We start from the raw sequence: 21,208 nt of genomic DNA, 5'->3' as shown, positions 1-21,208 counted from the left end.
GGATTGATTTGGAGGTGGAGGGTCCGTCATGGTCTGGGGCGGTGTGTCACAGCATCATCGGACTGAACTTGTTGTCATTGCAGGCAATCTCAACGCTGTGGGTAACAGGGAAGACATCCTCCTCCCTCATGTGGTACCCTTCCTGCAGGCTCATCCTGACATGACCCTCCAGCATGACAATGCCACCAGCCATACTGCTCGTTCTGTGAGTGATTTCCTGCAAGACAGGAATGACTGTGTCCTGCCATGGCCAGCGAAGAGTCCGGATCTCAATCCCATTGAGCAGGTCTGGGACCTGTTGGATTGGAGGGTGAGGGAGAGGGCCATTGCCCACAGAATTGTCCAAAAACTTGCAGATGCCTTGGTGGAAGAGTGTGGTAACATCCCACAGCAAGAACTGGCAAATCTGGTGCAGTCCATGAGGAGGAGATGCAATGCAGTACTTAATGCAGCTGGTGGCCACACCAGATACTGACAGTTACTTTTGATTATGTCACACCCTTTATTCAGGGACACATTATTCAATTTCTGTTAGTCACATGTCTGGAACTTGTTCAGTTTATGTCTCAGTTGTTGAATATTGTTATGTTCATACAAATATTTACACGTTAAGTTTGCTGAAAATAAACACAGTTGACAGTGAGAGGACGTTTCTTTGTTTAGCTTTAGCTACCTGCTGATTCATGCATGGTAGTATTGCCGCGTTCAAACAGGAACCATTTCGCTGTACCGTTTACACCTTCTGTATCCTGTCCATGTGACAAATAAACATGGATTTTATTTGATATAGTGTGTGTTTAGCACAGACAGTAATGTGAAGAACAACACGACCTGCACCAAAGTCAGATTAGGATATAGGCCAAGGACTAGATAGTGTATTTTTACTACTACCTTTTGCCACTACACGGAACAAAAATATAAATGCAACAATTTCAGTTCATATGATTAATTCATGTCAATTGAAATAAATTCATTAGGCCCTAATCTATGGATTTCACATAACTGGGAATACAGCTATGCATCTGTTCGTAACAGAGTGTATCAGAAAACCTGTCAGTATCAGGTGTGACCACCATTTGCCTCATGCAGCGAGACATCTTCTTTGCATAGAGTTGATCTGGCTGTTGATTGTGGCTTGTGGAATGTTGTCCCATTCCTCTTCAATGACTGTGCAATGTTGCTGATTATTGGCTGTTGTACACGTCGATCCAAAGCATCCCAAACATGCTCAATGGGTGACATGTCTGGTGAGTATGGCCATGGAAGAACTGAGACATTTTCAGTTTCCAGGAATTGTGTACAGATCCTTGCGACATGGGGCCATGCATTATCATGCTGAAACATGAGGTGATAGCGGTGGATGAATAGCACGACAGTGGGCATCAGGATCTCGTCACAGTATCTCTGTGCATTCAAATTGCCATTGATAAAAACGCAATTGTGTTCGTTGTCCGTAGCTTATTCCTGCCCATACCGTAAACCCCCCCGCCGCCATGTGGCACTCTGTTCACAACGTTGACATCAGCAAACTACTTGCCAACACAATGCCATCTGCCCTGTACCGTTGAAACCTGGATTCATCTGTGAAGAGCACACTTTTACAGCGTGCCAATGGCCATCAAAAGTGACCATTTGCCCACTGAAGTTGGTTACGACGCCAAACTGCAGTCATGTCAAGATCCTGGTGAGGATGACAAGATGAGCTTCCCTGAGATGGTTTCTGACAGCTTGTGCAGAAATTATTTGGTTGTGCAAACCCACAGTTTCATCAGCTGTCTTGGTAGCTGGTCTCAGACGATCTTGCAGGTGAAGTAGACGGATGTGGAGGTCCTGGGCTGGCGTGGTTACACGTGGTCTGCGGTTGAGGCCAGTTGGACGTACTGCCAAATTCACTAAAAGACGTCAGACTTGGCTTATGGTAGAGAAATTAACATTAAATTATATTTTATTTCAGCTCATAAAACATGGCACCATCACTTTACATGTTGCATTTATAGTTTTGTTCAGTATACTTTCACCACTTTTCGTCTTGAAATCTTTGGTTGTTTACTTCACTGTGAATCCTTAGATTCACAGAGATGGATGGGGCTAAGGCTTAAGAGGGTGTGAATGATGCTGAATAGGTGTAGACACAGAAGAACTCTGAAGTATTTGTACCAAAACATTCACAGGGCATTTTCTCAAAAGTGGGGTGACACGTTTATCAACTTTCAAAGTATAATTAATTTCCCATTGTTCCTCAAGTGCAGTGTGTGATATACCATTTTCTAGGTCGAAGTCTCTACTTCTATCTAATGTATAAAAAAAACACCATTTCAAATGTTGCTACATGGGACCAAATCCAGGTGGTGGGTCATATTTTAGCCTTAGCATGATTAGCACCAGGGAGCTGGAAACAGCACAGCATCTGGGAACAGTAGAGCAAATTGGCTCTGAAATAACACAGGAGCATTACAGAAAGAGAGAGATTGACAGAGGAAGGGAGAGAGATAACTTTTTAGATAGACAGACAGAAAAATGGTGGGAGGGAGGGAAGAGAAATAAGTGTGTTCCACCACTAGAAGGAACCCTGGTGAATGACCAGTTCCTCCTTGGACGGCAATCAAAATTCCACCTCCACGCCGGCATTCTCTCCAGCTAGCAGCAGAGGGTGCCAAATTATCACTTAAATCCCACCCAGACTACACTCACATACATTACATTCCACAGAGCTCACAGTCCAATTTACTTCCTAAAAATAGCAGACATCAACTCGGTGCTGCTGCTGTACTTTTTCCATCCTGGAAGCGAGTCAACTTTCCTGTCTGTACTGGTTGTGTCTGGGTCTGGGAGAAAGCTTGTCGAGGCATCTCTTCTCTTGGACATTGTATTGTGCCACTTTAGATGGGAACATATTCCTTAAAGTGGCTGAATGTAATTTCTTGGGCGACCTGACCAGCTATTTCTATGCTTACCGCTCTTATGTTTTGTTTTGGAGTCTTTTACTTTCGGTTTTGTACAACAGCTTCAAACAGCTGAAACAACAATATTTTTGTTTATAGAAAATATATTTCACAGCGGTTTATATGGTACAATGATTCTCTACACTATACTATCTTATTTTGTCACAAACTGAAATTAGGCAAACTATTAGTTTTAGCAACCAGGAAGATGTTGGAGCGATTTCTGCATAGTGCAACTTTAAGCTTCATGTGTCACTTTTACCCCATTCCTACATGTAAATACCTCAATCACCTCAACTACCTCATACCCCCAGCACATTGACTTGGTACCGGTACTCCTTCTATACAGCTTCGTTATTGTTGTTTTATTGTGTTACTATATTTCCTTTTTTTACACTGCATTATTGGGAAAGGGCTTGTAGGTAAGTATTTCACAGTAAAGTCTACACCTGTTGAATTTGGCGCATGTGACAAATACAAATGTATTTTATTAAAACTGGGGAGAGCGAGTGAGAGAGAGACCGAGACACAGAGAGAGAGAGAGAGAGAGAGAGAGAGAACCATTTGAATTAAATTGAGAAAGAGAAGTTTAGGAGATATAGCTCAAGGTCACAGGGCATAAACTTCTCACCTGACCCCTGGGACCCGAGTGTGTGGAGGTGAAATGGTCACACAGTCAGTGGAGCACTAAAAAGGTTGTGTTTACACAGGCAGCCCAATTCTGATCGTTTGTCCAATCACTGGCAAAATATAAGTTTGGTCAAAAGACCAATTAGTGCCAAAAATATCAGAATTGTGCTGCCTGTGTTATCACAGCCTTATGCCACTGTGAACTAAGGTACATGAAGGGGGGGGATTAGCTGCAGGATAACTTTGTGCTAAAAGTCTAATTATAATTAGATAAGACTCTTTCAGGAGTTGTTTGATTCATGATGATGATTTATTTTTTCAATCAGTGTTCATACTTTGGATTCCCATCACTCCCTCATAAAAAGTAATCAAATCAAACAAAAATGTCACATGCGCAGGATACAAAAGGTGTAGTAGACCTTACAGCGAAATGCTTACTTACAAGCCCTTAACCAACAATGCAGTTTTAATAAAAATAGAGTTAAGAAAATATTTACTGGCACCCCGAGTGGTGCAGCGGTCTAAGGCTACTACAGACCCGGGTTTGATCCCTGGCTGTGTCGCAGCCTGCCGTGACCGGGAGACAATTGGCCCAGCGTTGTTCAGGTAGGTTTTGGCTGGCCAGGATGTCCTTGACCCATTAAGTATTAGCGACTCCTTGGTGAGGGCCGGGCGCATGCAAGCTGACTTTGGTCAACAGTTGTATAGTGTTTCCTCCGACACGTCGGTGTTTCCTAGCAGTGTGTTAAGAAGCAGTGCGGCTTGGCAGTGTCATGTTTCGGAGGACACATGGCTCTCGACCTTCGCCTCTCCAGAGTCCGTACGGGAGATGAAGCGATGGGACAAGACTGGGGTAAAAAAGTACAAAATAAAAAACGCTGTTTAATGCTAAGATGTGGTTAATGAACAGCATTCTCACATTGGTGTTCCTTTTCTCCAGGTGGGAAAGGGCAGTGTGGAGTGCAATTGTGTCATCTGTGGATCTATTGGGGCGGTATGCAAATTGGAGTGAGTCTAGGGTCTCCGGGATGATGTTGTTGAAGTGAGCCATGACCAGCCTTTCATAGCACTTCATAGATACCGACGTGAGTGCTACGGGGCGGTAGTCATTTAGGCAGGTCACCTAAGCCTTCTTGGGCACAGGGACTGCTTGAAACATGTAGGTATTACAGAATCGGTCAGGGAGAGGTTGAAAATGTCAGTGAAGACACTTACCAGTTGGTCCGCGCATGCTCTGAGTACACGTGAATGTTGACCTGTTTAAAGGTCTCGCTCACATCGGCTATGGAGAGCGGGATCACACAGTTGTCCGGACCAGCTGGTGTTCTCATGCATGCTTCCGTGTTGCTTGCCTCGAAGCAAGCCTACCAGATGGGCATTTAGGAAGCTCGCGGCTGGGTTTTCCTTTGTAGTCTGTAATAGTTTTCAAGCCCTGCCAGATCTTACGAGCATCGAGCCGGTGTAGTAGGATTCCATCTTAGTCCTGTATTGAAGCTTTGCCTGTTTGATGGTTCGTCTGAGGGCATAGCGGGATTGCTTATAAGCATCCAGATTAGTTTTCCACACCTTGAACGTGTTAGCTCTAGCTCTAGCTCGGTGCGGATGTTGCCTGTAATCCATGGTTTCTGGTTGGGATATGTACGTACGGTCACTGTAGGGACAATGTCGTTGATGCACTTATTGATGAAGCCGGTGACTGAGGTGCTCTTCAATGCCATTGAATGAATCCCGAAACATATTCCAGTCTGTGCTAGCAAAACAGTCCTGTAGCGTAGCATCCGTGTCATCTGACCACTTCTGTATTGAGTCACTGGTACTTCCTGCTGTAGTTTTTGCTTGTAAACAGGAATTAGGAGGATAGAATCATGGTCAGATTTTCCAAATGGAGGGCGAGATTTGTACACATCTCTGTGTGTGGAGTAAAGGTGGTCTAGAGATTGTCCATCTAAACAACTTGATCAACTCAACTATGAAATTAAGACAGAAGAAGTGTATCATCATCATCATCATGGTGTTCGTTTGGTGAAGTAATGGAATTTAGATCTGGAAGAAACATTTAAAGAAAAATACTACTTTGTAGCTCTGGCTGCCTTTTTTAAATGGTTGATTCTGGTTGGTTAACAGGTATACATACACATAGTGAATAGACATAGTAGTTCATAATACAGTATCATTCATAATGATAGTGTGGTTTTACAAAAGAGATGCATCAAGATTGGCCATCAGCTTTGCACGCTTAAAGGAAAGTACCAGCCAAAAACCATCCCAGCATTTGCCTCATCAGTCCACTGCCGACACCAAAATTCCCCGCATGCCAGCAACCAAGTCCCCAAGATACAGAACCCTGAAAGCACAGAAGCACCACAGCACAATGCGCTCCTCATCAACTGATGAAAAATGCATCATACTGTGACACTCTCCACATTCCATTTTGTTGTGTTGTGTGGATTAAATTATATATATATATATATAAACCATCTACACACAATACCCCAAAATTACAAATTGAAAATATGTTTTTAGAAATGTTTGCCAGTTTATTGAAAATGAAATACAGGAATCTCATTTACATAAGTATTCACACCCGAGTCAATACTTTGCAGAAGCACCTTTGGCGGCATTCCAGCTTTGAGTCGTCTGTATTAGCTTTACACATCTGGATTTGGGGATTTTCTCCCATTCTTCCCTGCAGATTTTCTCAAACTCTGTTATGTTAGATGGGGAGCGGCAGAGAAAAGCAATCTTCAATCTTTTCACAGATTTTCAAAGGGATTCAAGTCTGGGCTTTGTCTGAGCCACTCAAGGACATTCACATTCTTGTTCTGATTCCATTCCAGCGTTGCTTTTGTTTTATGATTTGGGTCATTGTCCTGTTGAAACAGAAATCTTAGGCCTAGTGTAAGGTCTTTTTCTCTCTGAGGCAGGTTATCATAAAGAATTTTCCTGTATTTTCCTGTATTCATTGTTTCATCTATCTGTAACAGTCTCCCAGTCCCTGCCGCTGAAAAGCATCCCCATAGACGGGTGATGAGGTGTGCCTGGTTTTCTCCAGACATAGCGCTTTGCATTCAGGCCAAATAATAACATTTTAGTCTCATCAGACCACATAATATTTTGCCTTATTATCTCAGTCTTTCACGTGTGTCACGTTCTGACCTTTATTTCCTTTGTTCTGTATTTATTTAGTATGGTCAGGGCGTGAGTTGGGTGGGCAGTCTGTTTGTTTTTCTAGGTTTTGGGTATTTCTATGTTTCGGCCTAGTATGGTTCTCAATCAGAGGCAGGTGTCATTAGTTGTCTCTGATTGAGAATCATACTTAGGTAGCCTGGGTTTCACTGTGTGTTTGTGGGTGATTGTTCCTGTCTCTGTGTTTGCACCAGATAGGACTGTTTTTGGTTTTCGCACATTTATTGTTTTGTTAGTTATTTCATTAAAGAACATGAATAACCACCACGCTGCATTTTTTGAATTTTGGTCCGCCTCTACTTCACCACAGGAAAACCCTTACAACGTGCCTTTTTACAAACTCCAGGAGTGTTGTTATGTGCCTTTTTCTCAGGAGTGGCTTCCATCTGGCCACTCTCCTATAAAGCCCATATTGGTGAAGTGCTGGAGAGACTGTTCTCCTTCTGGCAGGTTTTCACATATCAGCCAAGGAACTCTGTAGTTCTGTCAGAGTGGTCATTGGGTTCTTGGTCATCTCCCTGACCATGGTCCTTATAGCCCGGTTGCTAAGTTTGGTCTGACGGCCAGCTCTAGTTCAAGTCTGAGTAGTTACATATTTGTTTTTTACATTTCCCAATGATGGAGACCGCTGTGCTCTTGTAAACTTTAAACACTCTAGACATTTTTTATGCCCTCCTCAGCTATACAGTTGTGGCCAAAATTTTTGAGAATGACACAGATATTAATTTTCACAAAGTCTGCTGCCTCAGTGTCTTTAGATATTTTTGTCAGATGTTACTATGGAATGCTGAAGTATAATTACAAGCATTTCATAAGTGTCAAAGGCTTTTATTGACAATTACATGAAGTTGATGCAAAAAGTCAATATTTGCAGTGTTGACCCTTCTTTTTCAAGACCTCTGCAATCTGCCATGGCATGCTGTCAATTAACTTCTGGGCCACATCCTGACTGATGGCAGTCCATTCTTGCATAATCAATGCTTGAGGTTGGTCAGAATTTGTGGGCTTTTGTTTGTCCACCCGCCTCTTGAGGATTGACGACAAGTTCTCAATGGGATTAAGGTCTGGGGAGTGTCCTGGCCATGGACCCAAAATATCAATGTTTTGTTCCCCGAGATACTTAGTTATCACTTTTGCCTTATGGCAAGGTGCTCCATCATGCTGGAAAATGCATTGTTCGTCACCAAACTGTTCCTGGATAGTTGGGAGAACTTGCTCTCGGAGGATGTGTTGGTACCATTCTTAATTCACGGCTGTGTTCTTAGGCAAAATTGTTAGTGAGCCCACTTCCTTGGCTGAGAAGCAACCCTACACATGAATGGTCTCAGGATGCTTTACTGTTGGCATGACACAGGACTGATGGTAGCGCTCACCTTGTCTTCTCCGGACAAGCTTTTTTCTGGATGCCCCAAACAATCGGAAAGGGAATTCATCAGAGAAAATGACTTTACTCCAGTCCTCAGCAGTCCAATCCCTGTACCTTTTGCAGAATATCAGTCTGTCCCTGATGTTTTTCCAGTAGAGAAGTGGCCTCTTTGCTGCCCTTCTTGACACCGGGCAATCCTCCAGAAGTCTTTGCCTCACTGTGCGTGCAGATGCACTCACACCTGCCTGCTGCCATTCCTGAGCAAGCTCTGTACTGGTGGTGCCCCAATCCCACAGCTGAATAAACTTTAGGAGACAGTCCTGACGCTTGCTGGACTTTCTTGGGTGCCCTGAAGCCTTCGTCACAACAATTGAACCGATCTCCTTGAAGTTCTTGATGATCTGATAAATGGTTGATTTAGGTGCCATCTTACTGGCAGCAATATCCTTGCCTGTGAAGCCCTTTTTCTGCAAAGCAATGATGACGGCACGTGTTTCCTTGCAGGAAACCATGGTTGACAGAGGAAGAACAATGATTCCAAGCACCACCCTCCTTCTGAAGCTTCCAGTCTGTTATTTGAACTCAATCAGCATGACAGAGTGATCTCCAGCCTTGTCAACACTCACACCTGTGTTAACGAGTGAATCACTGACATGATGTCAGCTGGTCCTTTTGTGGCAGGGCTTAAATGCAGTGTAAATGTTTTTTGGGGGATTCAGCAGCCAGCGTAGGCATCATTGTAAATCAAATAAAAGGAATACAAAAATGAAGGTCAGTCAATTCAGAAAATTTCTTCAAATGCTGTCACAAAAACCAAGCGCTATGATGAAACTGTCTCTCATGAGGACCACCACAGGAAAGGAAGACCCAGAGTTACCTCTGCTGCAGAGGATACATTCATTAGAGTTACCAGTCTCAGAAATTGCAGCTCAAATAAATGCTTCACAGAGTTCAAGTAACAGACACTTTTCAACATTAACTGTTCAGAGGAGACTGCAAAGAAACTGCAAAGAAACCTCCACTAAAGGACACCAATAAGAAGAAGAGACTTGCTTGGGCCAAGAAACACGAGAAATGGACATTAGACCGGTGGAAATTTGTCCTTTGGTCTGATGAGTCTAAATTTGAGATTTGTTTTTCAGCAGGACAATGAACCAACTCACCTCCAGGCTGTGTAAGGGCTATTTGACCAAGAGGGAGAGTGATGGAGTGCTGCATCAGATGACTTGGTTTCCACAATCCCCCGACCTCAACCCAATTGAGATAGTTATAGTAAAAATAAATGAGTAGGTGTGTCCAAACTTTTGACTGGTACTGTATGCCTCATCTCTCTGAGATGCACTGTCAACTGTGGGGCCTGACATAGGAAGGATTATTTCTTTCTAAATCCAAACAGTTGAATTGGCAAATACAATCAAGTTGTAGTGACATCTCAAGGATGATCAAAGGAAATTGGATGCACCTGAGCTCAATTTGGAGTGTCATAGCAAAGAGGTGTGAATACTTATGTAAATGAGATATTTCTGTATTTCATTTTAAATACATTTGCAAAAATGTCTAAAACCATGTTTTCACTTTGTATTGTGTGTAGATGGGTGAGAAAAAACATTGAATCCATTTTGAATTCAGGTTGTAATACAACAAAATGTGGGATAATTCAAGGGGCATGAATACTTTCTGAAGGCACTATATTATATTATATATTGGCAGTAATGTATTTGAACATGCAGAAAAGACAAGAAAACAAAATAAGTAAATAATAATACAAGAGTTTGCTGCACTGAATGTAAAGGGGCTGAATAATTTTGCACGCCCAATTTTTCAGTTTTTGATTTGTTAAAAAAATTTGAAATATCCAATAAATGTCGTTCCACTTCATGATTGTGTCCCACTTGTTGTTGATTCTTCACAAAAAAATACAGTTTTATATCTTTATGTTTGAAGCCTTAAATGTGGCAAAAGGTCGCAAAGTTCAAGGGGGCCGAATACTTTCGCAAGGCACTGTATATATTGATTGCAATTGTTCCCGAATGAGTGAGCGTTCATGTGTAAAGGATTAGCATTTAAATTGTTATAATTATCACTCTGTAGTGACTTCTTAGTCGACCCCCACTTCCCCTTTTGTCTAACAAGCCGCCATGTCGGTTTAGCCCACTAGAGCACATTCTCCTATCATTTCATGTAACCACATTTAAATTGTTTGTTTGTTTGTTTGTTTATGCATTTCTGTGAATTACTTAGTTAGTAATAAATAAATGATTTAAGACAATTGATGTATGGATGACTCATAGTGAAGACTGGGTTCGTGCATATAACCGACAATTTACGACCTTTGGAATGAGACTAATGTGAGGTAAAGTAAATAATTCATTAATTCGAAGACGAATTGATCAGGTAAAATATCTGAAAAGTTATTTTAGGAAATGATAACTTTGTAATCTGAATATTTTTCCTTGGTGCCCCGACTTCCTAGTAATTACGGTTACATGATTAATCAGTCTAATCGCGTAATAACTAATTACAGAGAATCTTTGATAAAAAATATCAGTCTTCAGTTAATGATAGTAAAGACACGACAGTGTCCAGGAAATGGCTCCTGTGTGTGTAGCTTATTCCCTTTAAAAAAGGTCTGGATTAGTGAGACCGTTCCTGTTGAACAAATAAATACACACTATAGTGTTTAGCAATTGTAATGGTATTGGGTTGGGTTTAATGGTGAATGTCACTAATTAATACAATTAGAAAACATCTCTATATGTTTATTTTGTTAGGGTTCTCACAACATTTGAATTACTAGCCCATTACTAGCCCAGTCTTCATATGAGAACTGCACCATAGGGATAGCCCTCTCAGAGAGCTGCCAATTGTTGAACTATTCGAGAAGAGTTGGGTTGAAGCATTAGGTTGCTCAAACCAACTTTATTGCTTTTCATGGAGGACTGGCTTAACTTGTGAGGATGACCACACAATATTGTTTTTCTACCCCAAAAAATGTTAGATCCATTTACTAAACACAATAGACTGGATACATTGACAAAAGGGTGTGGCAGTAACAGCAGGAACAGCGGGGGTAATTGTAAGTCGAAATTGTTCCATGTATAAGGAAATCTGATCGGTGTCTGAGTAACTCGTTGAGTTCTTTGTCAGTAGCTCTCGCTGTAGAATTAAAGAGGATGTGGTGTTCGAGGGCATATTCTGTTCAAGGACCGCTATTTTGCTTTGTAATTCCTGGATATTGTATAATATCGTGTTTTGTTCAGATTAGATGTGTATGCAATGCTTGTATCTCTTATAAAGCCTTTTACAGCATCCCACAACAGGCAAGGATCCTTCACAGATAGTTTAATACTTATAAATTCATTTAATTGCTCTTCCATTTCTTTTATGAATGATTCATTCTGCAGTAGGGTTAAATTGAAGCTCCAACGGGGATCTCGAGTTTTGCCACCAGTGAGCAACATTTTACAAATAACTGCTCAGTGATCTGACGGTCCCATAGAAAATAGATCAATGTCAGTTGACTTCCCAATTAGATGCTTGGAAGGAAAAATATAATCTATACAGGAAAATGTTCTATGCCATGATGAGAAAAAGGTCAATTCTCTGGCAGATGGATTTGCAGTACACCAGAAATCGATGACAGCACAATCATTAGCCTATTTTCTCAGAGCTGAGTCACTGTTATCTTCCTTCAGTTAAACCAGACAGCATTAAAGTTGCCACCTATGATTAGGCTGATGTCAGACAAGTCAAGCATTAACGTGGTTAGTTCCTCATAAAATGTCATGTCAAAAAGGTTTGGTGCATAGACCGAGACCATTGTTATTTTCTTTTCATTCAACAATTTTGAATGTAAGCCCTACGCATTCCATGACAGAATCTTTGACTATCAAAGGTGAGGAGTATCATCTGAGGACTATGGTGCACTGAAAGGACTATGGTGAGGAGTATCATCAACGCAGGACTATCAAGGTAACTAGCATCCCTCAGGACTTTTTGTATATAAACGCAGGACTATCAAAGGTGAGGGTTATCAACGCAGGACTTTAATTCAATGCAGGACTATCAAAGGTAGTATCATCTCAGGACTATCAGTATCATAAACGCAGGACTATCAAAGGTGAGGAGTATCATCAACGCAGGACTATCAAAGGTGAATAGCATCAACAGGACTATTTTCATAAACGCAGGACTTCAAAGGTGAGGAGTATCAAACTCCAGGACTATCAAAGGTGAGGAGTATCATCAACGCAGGACTATCAAAGGTGAAGTAGCATCAATGCAGGACTTCCATGACAGTATCATAAACGCAGGACTATCAAAGGTGAGGAGTATCATAAACGCAGGACTATCAAAGGTGAGGAGTATCATCAACGCAGGACTATCAAAGGTGAGGAGTAGCATCAACGCAGGACTATCAAAGGTGAGGAGTATCATAAACGCAGGACTATCAAAGGTGAGGAGTATCATAAACGCAGGACTATCAAAGGTGAGGAGTATCATCAACGCAGGACTATCAAAGGTGAGGAGTAGCACCAACGCAGGACTATCAAAGGTGAGGAGTATCATCAATGCAGGACTATCAAAGGTGAGGAGTATCATCAACGCAGGACTATCAAAGGAGAGGAGTAGCATCAACGCAGGACTATCAAAGGTGAGGAGTATCATCAACGCAGGACTATCAAAGGTGAGGAGTAGGACCAACGCAGGACTATCAAAGGTGAGGAGTAGCATCAACGCAGGACTATCAAAGGTGAGGAGTATCATCAACGCAGGACTATCAAAGGTGAGGAGTAGCATCAACGCAGGACTATCAAAGGTGAGGAGTATCATCAACGCAGGACTATCAAAGGTGAGGAGTATCATCAACGCAGGACTATCAAAGGTGAGGAGTATCATCAATGCAGGACTATCAAAGGAGAGGAGTAGCATCAATGCAGGACTATCAAAGGTGAGGAGTATCATAAACGCAGGACTATCAAAGGTGAGGAGTAGCATCAACGCAGGACTATCAAAGGTGAGGAGTATCATCAACACAGGACTATCAAAGGTGAGGAGTAGCATCAACGCAGAACTATCAAAGGTGAGGAGTAGCATCAACGCAGAACTATCAAAGGTGAGGAGTATCATCATCGCAGAACTATCAAAGGTGAGGAGTATCATAAACGCAGGACTATCAAAGGTGAGGAGTAGCATCAACGCAGGACTATCAAAGGTGAGGAGTATCATAAACGCAGGACTATCAAAGGTGAGGAGTAGCATCAACGCAGGACTATCAAAGGTGAGGAGTAGCATCAACACAGGACTATCAAAGGTGAGGAGTATCATAAACGCAGGACTATCAAAGGTGAGGAGTAGCATCAACGCAGGAATATAAAAGGTGAGGAGTAGCATCAACGCAGGACTATCAAAGGTGAGGAGTAGCATCAACACAGGACTATCAAAGGTGAGGAGTAGCATCAACGCAGGACTATTAAAGGTGAGGAGTAGCATCAACGCAGGACTATCAAAGGTGAGGAGTAGCATCAACGCAGGACTATCAAAGGTGCGGAGTAGCATCAACGCAGGACTATCAAAGGTGAGGAGTATCATAAACGCAGGACTATCAAAGGTGAGGAGTAGCATCAACGCAGGACTATTAAAGGTGTGGAGTAGCATCAACACAGGACTATCAAAGGTGAGGAGTATCATCAACGCAGGACTATCAAAGGTGAGGAGTATCATCAACACAGGACTATCAAAGGTGAGGAGTATCATCAACACAGGACTATCAAAGGTGAGGAGTAGCATCAACACAGGACTATCAAAGGTGAGGAGTAGCATCAACGCAGGACTATCAAAGGTGAGGAGTAGCATCAACGCAGGACTATCACATTTGAGGAGTAGCATCAGTATAGGCCTAGTCCACCACGAAAATAAGGTGTGAATGAAACTACCCATCCTACAACCCCCTACCCCAAAATATGTAATCGTTGTCATGAAGAAGAAGAACTCTCAGAAGGGAAACATTTATTATAATAGGCATGATGATACATTAAGACCTATAATATGACATGGTTTCAATAGCTTTGTTAAAAGAAAGAAAGAAAAGTAGCCTATTACTACCAAAGCTTTGTGTTAATTGGGGGTCACCTTAAAAGTGTCCCCTTAAACCTCATCCAACAAAGATCGAATCCTTTGGGTCCACCTTGAAATGCCTATAATTCATCATAGGCTCTTTAAATCCATCACAGTCATAAACTAAATTAAATATGTTGGAATAAGCTAAGAGCTTCATGTATTGTATGTGTGTGCTTACTGTGGCTGTCACCCTGATATTGGGTACTAGGTAGCTACTTCCCACGCCGTTGCTGGACAGTAGTGCTTGTCAAGCGGGTGTTGTTAACATCCATGCCCTCCCCATTGAGACAAAGTCATTAATATTCATGAATTACGTTGGGTGATTGGTTGAGACTTCCTTGGTGTGTGACGTCACACAGATGTGCTGCAGAGCCGTCGGTAGCTTGCTCACCAGCATGAGCAGCAAGCACCAAATGACTTAATTAGGTGGCTAGTAGTGGCTACTAGTAGTGGCTACATTGTAGTAATTTAGCTGTCTTCCCAAATGCGGAGGTAAGTGGATAAACTAACTATGAGTTAAACATATTTATCTGAAAACAAACTAGTCGCCAGTTATTGTTGCCCATGGAGTGTTATCATGTCTAACCAGTTGGCTATTGTAACCTGTGTGCCCATGAGCTCCAAACTCTAGCTAGTGTCGTCGTTTGTCATCCACGATTAACTAACTGTTTGTTGTCTACTGCATGACCAGCATGCTAGCTAGCTACATTTCAGTCAGTAGCTTATCCTTCTAAATGCTGTGGTCACTGGATAAACTAGCTATGAGTTAAACACTTTTGGCTTAAAACACTGGCTTAGCCAGTTGTTGTTGCCCATGGTGGAATCATATCCATCTGGCTTCTGAAGCCTATGATGAATATGTGTCCATGAGCTCCCTAGACTGCAGTCTCTGTTAACGTTACTAGCCAGTGTTGCTAGCTGAGGAGCTAATCTGGTTTATAAGAAAACGTATGCGGTGTCTCAAACCCGGGCTAGATAGCAAGCCCTCTTCGACAATGTTATTGGGGTGCGGGAATGTTAGGTATGTCTCTTTATTTTAAGATAACTGTCAATGAAGTTGGTGGTTACTACTGGTTTCAGATCCGAGGTGAGAGAAATTGTCCGCCATGTTTTGTGTTTGGCAAGGGCTCGGAGTGATGTCACGCACCCAAGAAGGCTCAAACAATCCCCCGACAGATAATAATGACTTCAGCTAGGGATGGCAACATTCTCAGAAGGTTAGCAGTCGTGTAAGCCAGAGCGTTGTTGTTTTCATCTTCTCTCAGTTTGATCACGTGTAAATGATACCATTTATTTATGCCCTCAAGCATGGATAATTTTGCGTCAAATTTCTCGATTTTGTCACACTGACTTGTTTACCGCCGCCTTTAGTTTTTGCGCCGCAAGAGCACAGGCCCTGGATGGCCGCGGTATGCTGAACTAGCATTCCCTTCATACTCTCCAGCTTGTTCTCCAGGCTACCAAATTGTGCCGTTGATTTTTCCTCAGCCACTTGAAAATATTTTTCAAGAGTTGTCTCAAAACATTTGGCTAGGTCTAGGTTGGAGGTGTAGCCGCCAGGTGTGCTGGATTGCTCTGGTAGTTGAGAGATCTCAGGTAGATCATCAGCTTGGCTGTGTCTTTGTGTGTTTCTTTGCAGCCGTTTATCCATTTTATTTTGGTCTGCTTTTATTGTTGGCATTTTAGGAGCAATGTTCAAGTTTGTAGCTTGTAGTTTATAGCTTGTAGTTTCTAGCTTGTAGAAGCAGTAGTTTCCAAAAGGATTGGTCAAACAAAGGGAGATCAGAGAACAGAGGAACTCTATGCCGCAATCTGACTCATCAGCTCTTGCTGCATTTAACCACTGTACCATCTGTTGAGTCTACAGTACAATACACTATTGCATTCCTACATAATAAAACAACACATTCTCTGTCCTCAGTATTTTGTACTGTACAAAGACATGTTTGGTACTGCTGCTAGGCTCTGTCCATCTGTCTGGTCAACTGCCACATAAATTCCTGTGCTCACATCTCCAGTGACAAGGTACCTGGCTGGTGTTAGGATGGGGGGAGGGAGAGAATCACTCTGAATCACACCAGGACAGTCAGGACACGCAGTAAGACAGGAGGTTTACATCACAGCAAGCATAAAGATGGATGAAATAGATTCCTTTTCTATGCATCATAGGTCATACTAGGTAAACAGTGACATACTGCACAGTCAGGACATAAAATAAGACAGCAGGTTTATAGTCTAGCTCATACCAGGCCATACATCCTTTACTATGACAGCTTGGATTGAAAAGGGCTTCCCAAAGTTCCCTTGAATTCGAACTCTATGACAAGCAAAATGCTTTCTCTGTGCACCATATATGCAAAGAAGGGGCATTTCAAAGAATACAGCAGCCTATTTTGCCTGAAGCATTTGTAAGTCTGGAAGGTTTTTATTTCCACAGGTGTTTGTTTGTCTTCTCTCAGGCTCTGTTTGTCTCTAAGCGAAGTGGGTGTGTATGAGTGGGATTTAAACGGTGTTGCTGGAGATGACATGACACGCTGGAGTAGAGTAAAAAGCACCTAACAGCACTTGGCAAATCCCGCTTGAACAGATTAGACCTAATCTGGTCACAATGGACAGTGACAAACAGAAACAGACAGAAACAGCACCGCACAAATCGACACATTAACATCCTGAATCTACAACACAACACAACACAAAAGTACTCTGTGGATCCCCAGTCTATGGCAAAGAATGTGAATTATAATCCTTCATAGTAACATTGAATAAACAATTGACATATACAGTACCAGCCTAAAGTTTGAACACACATACTCACTCAAGGGGTTTTATTTATTTTGATTATTTTCTACATTGTAGAATAATAGTGAAGACATCAAACCTATGAAATAACACATGGAATCATGTCCTAACCAAAAAAGTGTTAAACAAATCTAAATATATTTATTATTTTAGATTCTTCAAAGTAGCCACCCTTTACCTTGATGACAGCCTTGCACACTCTTGGCATTCTCTACACCAGCTTCATCTGGAATGTTTTTACAACAGTCTTGAAGGAGTTCCCACATATGCTGAGCACTTGTTGGCTGCTTTTCCAAAGAATTTGACAGTAAATTCTACACCTGTTGTATTTAGCGCATGTGACAAATACAATTTGATTTGATTCTGCGGTTCAACACATCCCAAACCATCTCAATTGGGTTGAGGTCGGGTGATTGTAGAGGCCAGGTCATCTGACGCAGCATTTCATTACTCTCCTTCTTGGTAAAATAGCCCATACACAGCCTGGAGGTGTGTTGGTTCATTGTCCTTTTGAAAAACAAATGATAGTCCCACTAAGCGCAATCCAGATGGTATGGCGTATCGCTGCAGAATGCTGTGGTAGCCATGCTGGTTTAGTATGCCTTGAATTCACACCTCCTCCTCCATGCTTCACTGTGTGAATCACACATGCGGAGATCATCCGTTCACCTACTCTGCATCTCACAAAGACACGGCGGCTGGAATCAAAAATCTCAAATTTGGTCTCATCAGACCAAAGGACAGATTTCCAACAGTCTAATGTCCATTGCTCATGTTTCTTGGCCCAAGCATGTCTCTTCTTCTCATTGGTGTCCTTTAGTAGTGGTTTCTTTGCAGCAATTCGACCATGAAGGCCTGATTAACGCAGTCTCTTCTGAACAGTTGATGTTGAGATGTGTCTGTTACTTGAACTCTATCTGTGAAGTACTTATTTGGGCTGCAATCTGAGGTGCAGTTAACTCTAATGAACTTATAACTAATAACTCTGGGTCTTCCTTTCCTGTGGCAGTCCTCAGGAGAGCCAGTTTCATCATAGTGCTTGATGGTTTTTGCGACTGCACTTGAAGAAACGTTCAAAGTTCTTGAAATTTTCCAGATTGACTAACCTTCATGCCTTAAAGCAATGATGGACTGTCATTTTGCTTTGCTTATTTGAGCTGTTATTGCCATAATATGGACTTGGTATTTTACCAAATAGGGCTATCTTCTGTTTACCACCCCTGTATACCAACTGATTGGCCCAAACGCATTAAGAAGGAACCAAATTCCACAAATTAACTTTTAACCAGGCACACCTGTTAATTGAAATGCATTCCAGGTGACAACCTCATGAAGCTGGTTGAGAGAATGCCAAGTGTGCGCAAAGCTGTCATCAAGGCAAATGGTGGCTACTTCGAAGCATCTCAAATATAAAATGTTTTTATTTGTTTAAATTTTTTTTGGGTTACTACATGATTCCATGTGTTTTTCATAGTTTTGATGTCTTCACTATTATTCTACAATGTAGAAAATAGTAAAAATACAGAAAAACCCTGGCTTTTGTGTCCAAACTTTTGACTGGTATTGTATGCTACACTACAGTACCCCAACCCCCACTTAATCCAAATCATGACAGTCTAAAAGCATTTTATCTTGACATGAAACGTTGCCATGGTATTATTATTCATAGTGACATGATCTGCTGTGGACTGATATGGTAACTCAGGATTACATTACAGTCAATTAGCCATGAGATAGCACGTAGCAGTGATACAGCAGTCATGATGACATGAGATGAGAGGCCTTATCTTCCTTAACACAAGTCGCATTCCCCTCTCGCAATTATTACACTCCATTTAATGCCACTGTCTGCAGCTATTTCCCATCACTATCGGAGTGGGATATGATAATGGGAAATGAGAGACAAATCACTGACATTTCTAGATTGCTATGGGGAGGAAAAGGAGTGTGTGTCGACAATAACGTTAGCAAAGCAGAACCGGAACGGAAGAGTGGCGGGGATATTGACTATTATCCAGGGTCTCTATCTGTCAGGGAAAAGCGGATGTGGGTATCTGATGATGAAAAGCTGTGGCAAAGGCTCTCTAGGAACTGCTCAACACAGCAGAAATCAGATTCAGAACATTTCTCTTCTCTCCCTTACATTGGCCAGATAATTCATTAGCACTTATTCTCCCCAGATGCACACACGCAAGCATGCACACATGCACACAAACATAGTAGGGGAAAGGGGATACCTAGTCACTTGTACAACTGAATGCACTCAACTGAAATGTGTCTTCCACATTTAACCCAACCCCTCTGAATCAGAGAGATGCGGGGGGCTGCCTTAATCGATGTCCACATCATCGGCGCCCAGGGAACAGTGGAACTGGTTGCTCAGGGGCAAAATGACAGATTTTTACCTTGTCCTCTTGGGGATTCCATCCAGCAACCTTTCGGTTACTGGCCCAATGCTCTAACCACTAGGCTGTAGTGCCTCTCACGTTCTTTCTCTGTATCGTAGACCTCTCTGTTCGCTTCTTGGACGGCAGCGGCTGTGCGTTGGCAGAGGCTGAGTTGTTGGCTGGATGTGGTCTGGGCTTGTGCTGTGTACTGAGCTGTGCTGCGTGCTGTTGCTGTGTTGGGCTGTGCACGGAGCCGAATGTCTGGCAGGCTAATCTGGCTCAACACTGAACAGAATAGAGCTGGGGGCTGGGCGTAGAGAGACTGGGCTCGGTAAATAAAAGTTAGTAAACTGCTGTCATCGGGCCGTTCTAACACATAGCCGCAGGGAAGTGTCATTCACTGTCAGTCTGATGATCTTATTCTACAGTATCTGCAACGAGCCAGCTTCTCCAAAAGAGAAGATCAGTATGATGATTGTGATAGAACTGCTCAAGATGGGCAGGTACTGTAAGGCACTAAGGGGAGTCCAATCCAGAAAAGAACGAACTCAAGCAGTGTGTTAAAGCAGCGTGCTCAAGCAGCACGCTCAAGGCTATGAGGAACTGAAGGAGTTTTAAATGGAAAGGAAAAGCACCGAAGTAACAGTTACTAGCCGGCTTTGTTGTTGGCTTACTTTTTATTCATAAAGTCTTCATTACATTTCCAGCGATATCATTTGGTTGTGAGCCAAATAAGATTAAATGTTTTTTCTCCCCCAAGTTCTTCTTCTGCAAGTTTTAAGAAAATATTTATTCTAGAAACACTAGCTCCTTTGCCATGTTTAAACTGGCTCTACTATGATCACATGAAACCAGGAAGTTTATGATTAGTCTACATTCTTGGATGCCTATTGGCTCAGGCAGATGTTCCACTTCCCCCACGCACTGCACGTCATTACCATTTTATAATATTTCTGGCTGTATTCTATTAAACATATGGGTTTAGATCCATAGGAAGCAGCATGATGCACTGTTTATGTTGAGAGGCAGTGAAGGTTGACAACTTTCCATTCTTTTTCAAGATACATTTCTATGGAACAGAGCAGAGCCTGAGCTTAACCCCTCCCTCTCCACAGCTGGAGCAGATCAGGAACAGGCCTGCAGAGCTGTGCTCAGCACGCCAGCCAGACAGACACATAGACAGACATTTTTCTATAAGGAGGAGTTAAAGAGTGGCTCGCATCGCTCCTTGAGAACAGGGCCACTCCATCCATAAATCACACTGGCTGCGGGTTAAGGATTACTTTCTCCTAGGGGCCCCAACCGATTCATCCCCTTGTGTTATTTTAAACACTGTTTAAACTATGTAGCTAGTGTGCTTTAGATTTAGCCCAGGCTGTGAAAAAGAGCTGAGGTGCTGTCGCCACTCAGCCTTGGCCTGATCTGTAGAGATGGAGCAATTTATGGCCAGAAAGGAGCCAGACTCCACCAACAAATCTCTGAGCTCCAGGGGCTTACAGGCCTCATTGTGCTGCATGGGGAGGGAGGGAGAGCGGGAGGGACTGAGAGGGAAAGAGGGGAGAGACACTGGCAAAGAGCGTCCCTGCCTGCCTTGCTATCTCATCCTAAACCGGATTAGAGCGAGGGACCCTTGAAATGTTAGGTCAATGGGCCCTTCGTAGCTGGAATTTCCTCTACACCTGCTACATGACCTCTGGGTTTGAGGGGGAAAAGGGAGAGCAGGAGGAAGAGGATGGGGGGGGAAGGAAGGAAAAGAAGGGGGATGGGGTGGAGGCTTA

General features: G+C 42.6%; 1 protein-coding gene and 1 long non-coding RNA gene across 2 annotated transcripts in view; one reads left to right on the top strand and one right to left on the bottom strand.

Moving 5' to 3' along the window:
- The window catches only part of LOC118391161 (autism susceptibility gene 2 protein-like), a 605,501-nt gene that overhangs the window by 442,876 nt on the left and 141,417 nt on the right, over positions 1–21,208 (bottom strand). The gene's annotated exons all lie outside the window — the stretch shown is intronic.
- The window catches only part of LOC118391163 (uncharacterized), a 44,844-nt gene continuing 38,234 nt past the window's right edge, over positions 14,599–21,208 (top strand). Inside the window, exon 1 of the long non-coding RNA XR_004827088.2 lies at positions 14,599–14,736. This is a non-coding gene — a long non-coding RNA (uncharacterized LOC118391163). The remainder of the gene's footprint in view (positions 14,737–21,208) is intronic.

The sequence above is a fragment of the Oncorhynchus keta genome, chromosome 12, assembly GCF_023373465.1.
Source record: "Oncorhynchus keta strain PuntledgeMale-10-30-2019 chromosome 12, Oket_V2, whole genome shotgun sequence".
Classification (NCBI taxonomy): Eukaryota; Metazoa; Chordata; class Actinopteri; order Salmoniformes; family Salmonidae; genus Oncorhynchus; species Oncorhynchus keta.
This window is presented reverse-complemented; position numbering and strand designations above follow the sequence as displayed.